At 47.3% G+C, this 12,569-nt stretch overlaps 1 protein-coding gene across 1 annotated transcript in view; it reads right to left on the bottom strand.

Moving 5' to 3' along the window:
- Positions 1-12,569, bottom strand: part of LOC147665773 (solute carrier family 12 member 6-like) — a 164,512-nt gene that overhangs the window by 116,814 nt on the left and 35,129 nt on the right. The gene's annotated exons all lie outside the window — the stretch shown is intronic.

Below are 12,569 nucleotides of genomic sequence, written 5' to 3'. Positions count from 1 at the left end.
ACTCTTAAGTCCAAGGCTTCAGATGCCTATCTGATGACCACGGAAAATAAAGCGGTCTCTGCCGTCGAACGACCTAGAGGAGAATCCAGGCCCATGTCTTAGCCCGTGTCAAATCCACTATCCCCTTGTAGGTCCAAGTAGAAAGTATCATCATTATCTTGGAGGAAGCAATTCATCCCCATCATCAGGGGAGGGGAATTCATCACCAAAGGCTGGTTGGCTCTAGTCCAAATCCGATCCCAAGAATTGTTTTAGTGATGAAGGAGTGACGCAAAGGTGTAGTTTTGTGTGAAGCAGAGTGAACTAAAGGTGGTTGTGTTGGGCATGTTGCAGGTCCGACCTCTGTTGAAGTTGTGACTAATTTGGATCACAGTCAGACACGACAATGGGGTCGACGACCTCTGGCTTTGATTTGGCAGGAACTGATGTGAATTGTGGTGCAGGATATCTAGTCGAATTTGGAGTCAGCTCCGAAGTCTAAGCTGGACCCGAAATGGGTTTGAGAGGTGCAGAGGATGAATCTGTCGGTAGTAACCCAACTGGATGCCTCCGCAAATCCATGGGCCGGAAGGTGTGCCAGAGGTAGCTAGAATGGTGGCATAGATGCGCAAACTGGTTTCCATGAAAGCCTTAATCTGTTGTGACATCGCCAATGGCGCTTTGAAATTCAAGGTCAACTGGAATCAGCTGCAGGATTGGCTTCTTGGCGAGGGAGAAGAACTAGGGGCACCTTGACATCCTCGCAACTTCTCAGCGGGAGAGTGGGAAAAGCCCTGGTTGGCCTTCTTATTTTTCTTTTTGTAGTTTGACTTACCCACAGACTTGGACAGCAGTTGGTCCGCACTCTTGACTTAGAGCGGGAACATGGCGTACAAGATTACCTGACGGGTTTAGTGATATACAGCTTGGCTTTGCGATAACTTACCTTTGGGTGCATTACGGCGCACTCCTCGCACAAGTTGAAGTCATGGCCCAACCAAAACATCAAAGACAGACCTCATAGTGATCGGTCACAGACATCTGTTTGTGACAGATCCTATGATGCTTAAACCCTATAATTTTAGGAAAGGACACTTTCCCTTGCATACCGAAAATGTATTTGAGAAAAAACGTGTCCATTAAAAAGTTAGAAGCAAGCTCCATATCTGCGTACAGAAAGAAAGGAATTGAAGTCTGAGCATTTAGGTGGCACTTATAAATGGCTCAAGCCATCTCTTCTGTTGTGGAATGGGATTCATACAGAGCCTCACAACACTACCTCCTTGCACTCAGGTGAATACCTGGGGATATTCTAAAAGTGAGGAATTTGCAGTTAGATGTATCCATCAGAAAATACACACAGTAATGGAGTTCAGCCGTAGGGTTCTACAACAATGGAGGCTAAAACCATTCTTATGGTTCTCCACCACCACCATAGTGTCTTAGCTCATTTGTGGCAGTTCCTACCCCAACTCAGCAGGCTAGCACAGCCGCTGAAGTGCGATACTACTACAGGGACCTCGTAGTTCAGGAAAATATCGGGCAAGAATTGACTTAGGTGCAAGTTGACTGTTTGTTTTATGTAAGCAATTGCTAAATGCGGGAGCCCATGGGTCAGTTTATATTTTGCCATAGCACTCATTACTCTTTTCAAGATGCAGTTCTAGTGCAAGATACAGTCTCTCAACACTGCCTTGTGTTTTACCTTTCTGTGTGAACATATTTTTGTCCTGCGGTGGTTGCAGTGCATGCTTTGCGATCAAACTAGGAAGTCAGCATTGAAGAAAGCACCATAGCAAGCCTGGGTAAGTGGTCATCTGTCCTTGGAAGCTGCAGTTTCCAAGGTCTCTGGCAGGTGCGGGGCTCACTCCAGTATGTCGATGATGACATCTCTGTCCCAGCATGTCAGCAGTGACCTCTCCTCCTGTAGGCCAAGCACTCTTCTCCTCTGTGCGAGCAGGAATGCAGGCTTCTAGGTGCTAGGCCGATCCACTGCTTCTCCAGAAAGTGGCGCTGACATCAATTTGATGTCCCCCTCATCTGTGGGAGACTCGCTGTCATACACTCCCCATCCTGGAGCACAGCAGCTCTTTTGAGTATTCGACAAAAAACTACCTCTTTTGGTCAAGAAGAACTTGTAAACTGGAATAAGTGCAATGGTTTAGATTCCATTTTGATACTTTTTTTTATCCAGCAGGGGGTTGTTAAGCCACTGTTTAAAAATCTGAAACTGGTTTCAGGTGGTTCCTTTTCAAATGTACTTTCTGGCTGCAGAATATTGTGCAAGGTGATGGCTCTCACAAAAGGCAGCGATCATACTGACTTCAAGCAGGGGTATCCAAAACATAGGTACAATGAAGTGTGAAGACTCACCCTCTCTCCCCTACCCCCCCCCCCCCCCCACCAAATGGCTGTCTTCAAGAAAGACCAATCAGCAATCACTTGTAAAAAGGTCCTCATAGAATTTCAAAGGGTAGCCTTGTCTCTATTCCCCGCCACTTTAGTGTCTGGATCTCCTCCCTTCAGCTCCAGAAATGCAGGCATTCCATTGTCAGTGGAAGATATAAGTCAAACAAGGGGCATCAAAAATGGATCTTGCTGATCCTAGCAACCATACTCTCACCACAACACAGTTGTGTCAACTTCCATACTTTACACACTCGCACTCGACATGCACACGGGATGTCACATCCAAGCTGAAATTTACATGAGAGGGGATGGTAGGCTGCACACTTGAAACTGAAAAGAGGTCTGCTCTGTACTATCAATCCACCCCTCCAAACCTCATTATGGTCATCCTTGAAAGCCTGGTCTGTGGCAGACTTTGGCAATGTCCTCCACTTCCTTGAAGCCACTTCTTATGAAGATGCGGTCTTACCATTGACTTTCTTCAAAGACTTCTTCAGAGAAGCTCTTTCACCCCTAACCTTGGCGAGATTCTTCCCTTCCTGAAGAAGCCCACACAAGAAACCGATGACCTGGCCAATTACTGGCCTATCGCTCACCTAACCATCATCAGCAAGATCACTGAAAAGCAGTCTAAAAACAAATCCAATATCTTGAACGAAGGGGGGCTAGATGAATGGTCCGGAGAGGAGCCACAGGAGGTGGTCTGAAACCTTGGAGTGCGGCCTATAGGTGGTTTTTTGGCTGCTGGAGGAACCTTGGGCTTTATTAGTCCAAATGAATACAAAGTTCTTGCAGTGGAAGAACCAGACACCTGCATAGAGCAACAGCAAGGAGTAGTTCCTTACCTGTAACTCCAGTTTTGTAGTAGGGGTATCTCTGTTATAGTAATAATCTAGTGAATAGTCCCGCCTATGTGCGTGGACCCCGGAGCAATCAAAAATAATCTCTTAAACTGTCTTCAGTGCAGTCCTGCATAGACACTTAAGAGAAAGTTAAAGACAATAATGCAGCCTATATTCACAAGGCTACACTGTCCAGTACTTAAACTAGAAATGCAAAGGATATTCCACCAATATCACATTTAACACAGTCTGCTAAGTTTCACCAATAGAGAAACTTCCCCTTCACAAAATCCTTGGAATGATAGAGAAGAAGGGATGGACAGACAAGCCCCATAGGCTGCCATTATGTGTCTGGAAAAGGGATACCGTGCCTTTAAAGAACTCTCCAGAGACCCTCGGTATCACAGGATGCACAGCAATAGTCCTTTTACTTTCAGTTCTTTTTGAAGGTGCATAAAGCAAGGCCTGTAGCATACATTACAGTACTATTTTCTCCACCGGGGAGGAGGGCAGGCGCTTATGACTATAACAGAGACACCCCTACTACAGAACTGGAGTTACAGGTAAGAAACTACTCCTTCTCTAGTAGTGGATCTCTGTGTATAGTCAATCTAGTGAATAGAATGGCAAGCCTATCCCCACAAACAACCCGGCGGTGGAGGAAAAAGACAACACCACTACTGTTCAAACAGATTTCTCAACGGAGCCTGCCCAACCTGAGCATCTGCCCTGGCATCAGAGTCCAGACAGTAGTGCTTAGCAAAGGTATGGACCGACTTCCAAGTGGAAGCCCTGAAGATCTCTGCAATGGAAACATTTTGAAGCAAAGCTGTTGTAGCTGCTTTGCCCCTGGTAGAATGAGCCTTAGGCTTACCCCTAAGGCCTTGTTCGCTTTCTGATAACATAGCTGGATACATGACACAATCCACCTAGAGATGGACTGTTTAGAGGTAGCCAGACCAGTCCTGACCGACCCATAGTTAACAAACAATTGGTCGGACCTACGAATCTCCTTGGTATTATCCAGGTAGAATTTCAACACCCTTCTGACATTCAGGGAATGAAGAGACCGTTCCGCTGGAGTGGAAGAGTTCTGAAAAAACGTTGGTAAAGTTATAGTCTGATTAACATGAAAATCAGAGATCACCTTAGGAAGGAACTTAGGGTGAGTACGCATGACAACCTTAGCAGCATGAAATACAGTATAAGGTTCCTGGCAACACAATGCCTGAATTTAACTCACCCTGCGGGCAAATGTAACGGCCACGAGGAACGCCACCTTCCACGACAGGTGCTGCAGTGAAGCCTTGTGAATAGGCTCGAAAGGTTCCTTCATTAATCTGGAAAGCACCACATTCAGCTCCCAAGAAGGCGAAGGAAGCCGAACAGGAGGGAACACCTTCTTCTATCCTTCCAAAAAATCCTTTATCACAGGAATCTGGAAGAAGGATGTTTGCGAAGGGCATTTCCTGTATGCAGTCAATGCAGCGAGGTGACCCTTAATGGAATGGAAATTAAGGCTAGACTGAGCTAGATGCAGAAGGTATGGAAGGATGACATCCTCCTTGCAGGTCGTCTGATCATAGTTCTTAGACGTGCACCAGATGCAGAATCTCTTCCACTTGTAAGCGTAAGAAGTCCTAGTGGAAGGCCTCTTAGCCTCCTCCAATATGTCCATGCAATCCTCAGGAAGATTCAAGTGGCCATATTGCACTATCTCAGGAGCCATGCCGCCAAACTAAACGATGAGAGGTTGGGGTGCACCATCCGCCCCCCGAACTTCGTGAGAAGGTCCAGCCAACACGGCAGCTGCCGGTGAGGTAGGAGCGACCGGTGAAGCAGGTCCGTGAACCACCACTGTCTGGGCCATTCCGGAGAGATGAGGATCATTCGCGCCCTGGACAGGGACAGCTTGATGAACACCGCCGGAATCAGGGGAATGGGTGGAAAAGCGTAGAGAAAGCTGTTCGACCAGCTGATCCATAACGCGCTCCCCAGAGTCCCCGGCTGGTAATACCTCGAGGCGAAGTCGCAGCATTTTCTGTTTTCGACGGTAGTGAACATATCTACGTCTGGAGTGCCCCACATGGAGAAAATGTCGTCGAGCACCTCGTCGTTTGGGACCCACTCGTGGTTTTCTTGGATCAACCTGCTGAGGGTGTCCGCCTGAACATTCTGCACACCTGGCAGATGAGTCGCCATTATCGTCAATCCTCTGGCTAGCAGCCAGTGCCAGATCGCCTGCGCTTCTTGTGACAGGGTGCGCGATCTTGAGCCCCCCTGCTTGTTGAGGTAATACATAGTGGTTGTATTGTCCGTCTGCACAAGCAAGGATTTGGTCTGGAATGACAGATGAAAAGCCTTCAGTGCCAAGTGAACAGCTCTGAGTTCCAGGAAATTGATGTGATACATGGACTCCGCCGGAGACCACGTTCCCTGGATCTGTAGATGGTCTGAATGCACTCCCCATCCCTGGAGAGACGCATCCGTCACGATAGTCTGAGTGGGAATGTCCTTGTGGAAAGGAACTCTGAAGAGATTCTCCGCTGAGCACTCAGTGACTGTCGGGCGTGAAGCGACAACCGGACCCTGTCGTCCCAGCACCCTCTGTTCTGGTCCCACTGATCCTCCAAACATTTCTCCAGCGGCATCATGTGTAGACGCGCATGTGGAGTGTGGAAGTTGCAAGAGGCCATCAACCCCAGTAGAGAAGACACAGTCCTCACTGTTGTAGATGGAGCAGCTATGAGAGTCTGAGCCTTCCGAAGGATCGATAAGCGTCTCTCCTCCGAAGGAGACACGCTTGCTGACAGCGTATCGATGGAGGCTCCAAAGTACTGGAGGCACTGGACAGGAATCGGGACAGACTTGGACATATTTATGTGCAACCCCAGCTGGTTCAGCAATACGGCCGTCCTGTTGAAGTGCAATTGTGCTTCCTGGAAGGTGGAGGCCTTGATCAACCAGTCGTCCAGGTAAGGGTAGACAAACACTTTGGTCTTGCGCAGGTGAGCTGCCACCACAGCCATGCATTTCGAAAAAGTCCTGGGTGCAGACTTCAGTCCAAACGGTACTACGGTGTACGGATAGTGGTTGGTGCCGACGAGGAAGCGCAGGAACATCCGGTGTTTCTGTGCAATGGGCACATGGAAGTACGCATCTTGCAGATCAATCGCGCAAAGCCAGTAGCCGAGGATAGATCTGGTGCAAAGACAGCATGCAAAACTTTTCCCTGCAATCCATTTGTTTGCTTGTCGCAAATCCAGAATGGGCCTGAACTCGTTCTTATCCTTTTCTGCACTAGGAATAAACATGAGTAAAGACCCTTTCCCCTTTGAGACAAAGGGACGTCTTCTATCGCCCTTTTTCTTAACAGGATATCGGCCTCGGCCTAAGCTCGCGCAGTTGGAACTGCGAGCAAACCAGTGGAATTGCTGGAGGAGGGGTGGTGAAACGAAGACTGTATTCATTGTAAAACAATATTCAGCACCCACTTGTCCTGAGTAATTTTTCTCCACTCTGCCAGGTATTGTTGGATGCTTCCCCCCCCACCAGAGCGGGTAACGGATGAGGAGGAAGTAGCACCTCAGGGCCTAGACCCAGCCGGGCCTTTGGGCGTCGAGGAGGACTGCTGGCCACCTCAGCCCCTCTGTCGCTTCTGGAAAGGCCGCCTCAGGTACTGCTGCTGCTGATGTTGCTGCTGGCCAGTTTGACAACCCTGCCCCCTGCCCTGTGCACCAAAACGCCTCTGGAAGGGGCGGAAAGTCTTCTTCTGCTGCTTCAGCTTCTCTAACCAGACGGCCGTCAGGGTTTCAGCCTCCGCCTTCATGCGGGCCATCTCCTCATCAGCGTGTTTTCCAAACAATGTCGCCCCAGAGAACGGCAGGTTGGCTACCTTCTGCTGGGTCTCAGGTTTCAGGGACATCAGGCGCAACCAGGCATGACGTCTCAAATTTATCCCATGGCAGGAGCCATGGGCAGCCAAGAGCGAGAAATCCGCTGCCGCGCTGATCAACTGATTGGACACCAACATGCCCTCGTTGATGATCTACTGAAAATCCTCCCTCTTGTCCCTAGGGAGATGCTGCAGAAACTGCTCTAGGGAGTCCCACAACGACCGGTCGTATCGTCCTAGGAGAGCCATAGCACTAGCGGCTTTCATGGACGTAGCTGCCGTACTGCAGACCTTACGACCCGCAGAATCCATCTGCCTACTCTCTTTATCAGGGGTACCGTGGATGATGGAGTAGTAGCGTGTTGTTTCCTGGCTGCCGTGACGATCACCGAATCTGGTACCGGGTCTGATCTGAGGAAGGCCAGATCGGAGTCAGGTGGTCTATATTTCTTTTGCAACCGTGAGGGGGCGGATCTTGTTGATGCCGGCGTTAGAAACAATTCCATCGCCGGTTCTTCCAGCCCCGGCACCAAGGGCAACAGTGGTCAAGACAGTTGCCGCTTATGTAGGGTCTCGAAGATCACTGACGTAGAAGGTGTGGGCACCGTCAGGGTAATACCCAGCTTCGCTGCTCCTCCGAATAACACTTCGTGAAATGACACAATGTCGTCCACTGGCGAAACTCTCGTGTGGGGGGAGTCTGACAGAGTGGGAGAATACTCCCGAGCACTGGACGAATCCGTTTGACGGGATCTCGACCTGCCTCTTCTGTGACGACGCCGGGACCGTGTAGATGAACGACGGCCACTCCTAGAGCGGTGTCCCCGCCCGGAACGTGATCTGGAGCGTGATCTGGACCTCCGAGGCCTTGGACGCTCCACCGGCCTGGCGGGAGTGGCTGCTGCGGAGGCAGAACCGGACGCTTCGGCTGTGGCGTCCCCTTAGGTGGTGAAGGGAAGCGCGGCATCGAGACAGACCTCGGACCTCGGAGGAGGCCGTGGCGGAAGAGACGGAGGACCATGAGGAGGTGGTGGAGGCAGAGGAGTAGTAGTCTTCGGAAGAGGAGGAAGATGAGTCCTCGGAAGTGGAGGAAGAGGTGGAAGAGTGGGATTCTCCTGCGGCAACAGAGGCGTAGGCGACCTTGGCCGAGGAGGTGAGTAAATTTGAGAGTACTTTGAGTCGGAAGATCTAACCACTCTCTTCTTCTTTGCAGGTCTTCGCGATGAAGTCCTAGAGGAAGACCTTCTACTAGACGAGCGCCGGCGCCACCGCGACCGGGGGCTCGTAGAAGCAGAGGACAGGCTGACCACTGAGCCCGGGGACGCCATCCTTGCCCTGGATCACCTCCTGGAGGTCGACTTCTCCTTTCTGGACGTCAACTTCTTCCTCAACGTCAAAGGAATCAACACCGATACATCCCTCAACGCCGACCTCCTTTTCCTCGCTTGCTCCTAGACGTCGAACGGTGAGACGACCTCGACGGCGAACGGCGGTGTCGCCTCGACGGCGAGCGCCGGCGCCTAGACCCATCACAACGCCGATGACTCCTCGACATTGATGTAGTTCTTGACATCGACCTCGTCCGAGGTCTCGACGTCAGCCCCCTCGACGTCGAACGGCGACGCCGCTTCGACCCAGAGCCCTGGGTCAACGAGGAGCACATGGTGGTCAACAATCTCGAGACCGTCGACGGAGATCTGTGCCGTTTTCTGGCCTTCTCTTGACTGGGGAGCCCCCCAGAGGCTACAGCACGGGCAGAGGCCTCAGATCCTGTCCTCCCATGCCCAGACCCACCTTGATCCTGAAGTTTCCTCAGATCCAGGCCTTGGAGCAGGATCCTCTCTCTGTCCCTCAGGGTCCTCTTGGAAAAGGACTGACAGATCTCGCAATCTTCAGGGACATGGGATGAAGGGAGACAGAGGATACACACTCTGTGGACGTCCGATTTGGCCTTCTTCCAGGCACATTCAGGGCACCTGTCGAACAATGCAGGCATTTTCGACAGAAAAATGGCACTAAACTGGCAAAAAACCCCAGCAAATGGAAGAAGCAGTAGGCAGACGTCGAGTGAACACCCTAAAAACTTGAAAAGTGTCAAAAAATTCGAATTAAACCCAAAAAGGGAGAGCTCAATGTTCCAGGGTCCTGCTAGCAGGAGCCGGAAAAAAGAACTGAAAGTAAAAGTACTATTGCTGTGCATCCTGGGATACCGAGGGTCTCTGGAGAGTTTTTTAAAGGCACGGTATCCCTTTTCCAGACACATAATGGGAGCCTATGGGGCTTGTCTGTCCATCCCTTCCTCTCTATCATTCCAAGGATTTTGTGAAGGGGAAGTTTCTCTATTGGTGAAACTTAGCAGACTGTGTTAAATGTGATATCGGTGGAATATCCTTTGCATTTCTAGTTGAAGTACTGGACAGTGTAGCCTTGTGAATATAGGCTGCAATATTGTCTTTAACTTTCTCTTAAATGTCTATGCAGGACTGCACTTAAGACAGTTTAAGAGATTATTTTTGATTGTTCCGGGGTCCACGAACATGGGCGGGACTATTCACTAGATTAGGACTATACACAGAGATCCCCTACTACAGAAGTTATGTTGGCAACAGGAGAGTCTCCCCCCAGGGGATAAGACCCCACTCAGTGGAAGACTTTTGCCAAATACAGAGTCTACTATCGGCTTAGAAGTTACGCAAACTTCCACAACAGAGGCAGGGACAGGTCATTCGGTTGGGGCTTTGATTCAGGCCCGTACTTTAGAGATTAGGAGCATTTTTGAAATCTCTGAACTGAATTAAAAAAAAAAGTTTTTGGTAGCATGTGACAATCTAGACGACCTAGCAAATTGAACTGCCATTTTGGAGGGTACAGTTAAGGAGCTAAAATCCTTAGTAGAGACCAATAAGGATGATATCCGTTTTCTAAAAGTAAAAGAAGAAGGACACCAAGAGAAATTCCTTGGAAAATAATCAGAGGAGAAATAGTTCCTAAATCTGAAAGTGCCAGAAGGAGTAGAGAGAGACAATGAAATATTTGTGGCTAGATTGTTCAAAGCAGAGACGCAAATTGAGGATTCAGAACAAGACATTATCAAGGATATTCCAAGGGTACAGAGGGACACCTGCAGAATGACCCCCAATAGAAGTAAGCTGTGGAAGATTCTAGTCAATGTCCACACTTTCAGCACAAAAGAGTGCACGAGGAGGATGGATTAACTTTTGAAATAAGGTCAGACTTTTCACAGATTACTTCAAATAAGCAGTGGGAATTGGGGAATAGGATAGATTCATTAAAGAAGTTGGGGGCCACAGCTCAGTTGAAATTTACTGCCAGTCTTAGAGTGATGTATAATAAGATGCACAGCTTTAGGTGCTATAAAGAAGTTTATGGTTATATAAAAACTATTACGGGTACCAGTAGTAGTTTGGCCTAGAAGTAATGGTTATAAGTAGCTGAATTTGAGGGCATCCTTTAACTTCCGACCCTTCTCTTTACTCTCCTTTTTCTTTTTTCATGTTGGCTGGTTATTCTATACTTTCCTTTGTTTTTTTCCGTCACTAGAGTGCATTTCTGTGGTTGAGCTCCCCAAGGCTATAGGTCATGAGGAAGAATTGGTTGGCTCTCCAGGGGTGGAGGGAGGGGGTTAGAAGTAGGGTCATTGGGTGGGGACCATTTAGGGGAAAAAATAAAAAAAATAACCTTAGACGCTTTTTTTAGACACTTTTACTGCTTTACATCTCTCCCATGGGCATTCCCTTTTCTAGTCAAGCGAGGATTGCTGGGGATATGATAGTCCATATACATTTTTTAATCCTCGAACATGAATGGTCTGCGGGTGAAAGGGAGAAGAAAAAAACTATTGCAATATTTAAAAGACACCCATGTACACATCATTATTTTGCAAGAGACCCACTTAACTGAGAGAGAGTAGATTTATTTAGATCAAGTAAATGGGTACAGCAATTGGTGTGCACAAGTCATTACACCAACATGAAGGGGGTAGCTAGCAAGAAATGTTATCAAATAAATAAAATGCAATAACGCTGGGATACCGTTAGGAGATAATTAGGATATAGAGAAGGCATTTCAACATTTCTTTGAAGAGCTATATTATGAAGATTTAATGGGGGTGAAGACCTGGCTGAAACACAAAGATCTAGTCATTTTAAGGATAATAATGTATACCTTAATAGTTATATAAGTCCCCTGAAGATTAGGTAAGCAATTAAATCTGGTAAACTAGGTAAGGCAACAGGCCCCAATAGCTTACCACATGAGGTATATAAAGCTTTGTCTGATACTTTGTTGCCGATTTTGACAAATTTATTCGGGGAGTTATTTGAAAAAGGGTCTGCAATACCTTCATTTAAATTATTTTTAAACCTGGGAAATGCCCAAGGAGCTGCGATTCATACAGGCCAATATTACTCCTAAACTGCGATTATAAGATTCTCACTAAGATATTAGAGGAGAGGCTTGAGTGAGTTGGGGGGCTCCTACATGAGGTTCAGAAGGGCTTTCTAAAGAGGGGGGGGGCACTGCATGAGTTGACTAATAGATTAATTGGTGCAATAGATCTTGCCACCGTATATAAGGTACTCCTAGGTGCAATAACTTTAGATGCCACCTGGTAAATTGGGTTTACCAGGTAAATTGGGTTTACTTGCAATCCACTCTAATGTTCTATAACTTAGGCAAAACTTTTGCAGGATGCTGGCATTGATCTATCAAAACACTTTTTTTTTTAACACATTTTATTATTGAAGTTTTATATCGAGTTCAAATAATAAAGAAAAATGCATATATTATATTGAAACAATTCAAAATCAGATTACATAATACAGCTTCCAAAATGACTCAAAAAAAGATTTCCAAATTTTATCAAATTTCCTTATCCCCCCAATTCGCTTAGCATAACAAAATTCGCTTGTTCTGACATTTCTCATTTTCTGAAACCAAATATTAAACAGAGGAGCTTGAATTGATTATCAATTCTGCAGAACCAACGACCTTGCAACTGCCATCACAATAAATAATAATTTAACCGACTGTCCACACAATTCGAGTTCACTGTCATATCCATAAAGTATCAACTTAACATTATAATCAGTTTGAATTCCACAAAACTTTTGTAAGTATTCGAATATCTCAGTCCAAAAAGGAACGATTTTAGTACAGTGAGCTGCAATGTGGGACCAATTAGCAGGGCTGTGTTGCTTACATCTAAAACAGACAGCACTAGCGTTGGTATACATTTTTGAGATGACAGCGGGAGTTCGATAAAGAAGCCATTTAGTAAAAAAAATCATTCTCCTCCAATTAGATCCGCGGAGAACACTGAAATTCAATTTATTTATACAGTTCCAAGTATTCATAGTAAGAACATGATTTTCTTGTTCTTGCCATTTTTTAATGCATCTTACGCTAAGGTCCAAATCAGTATA

Source organism: Lissotriton vulgaris, unplaced genomic scaffold, assembly GCF_964263255.1.
Source record: "Lissotriton vulgaris unplaced genomic scaffold, aLisVul1.2 SCAFFOLD_622, whole genome shotgun sequence".
NCBI classification, from domain to species: domain Eukaryota; kingdom Metazoa; phylum Chordata; class Amphibia; order Caudata; family Salamandridae; genus Lissotriton; species Lissotriton vulgaris.
This window is presented reverse-complemented; position numbering and strand designations above follow the sequence as displayed.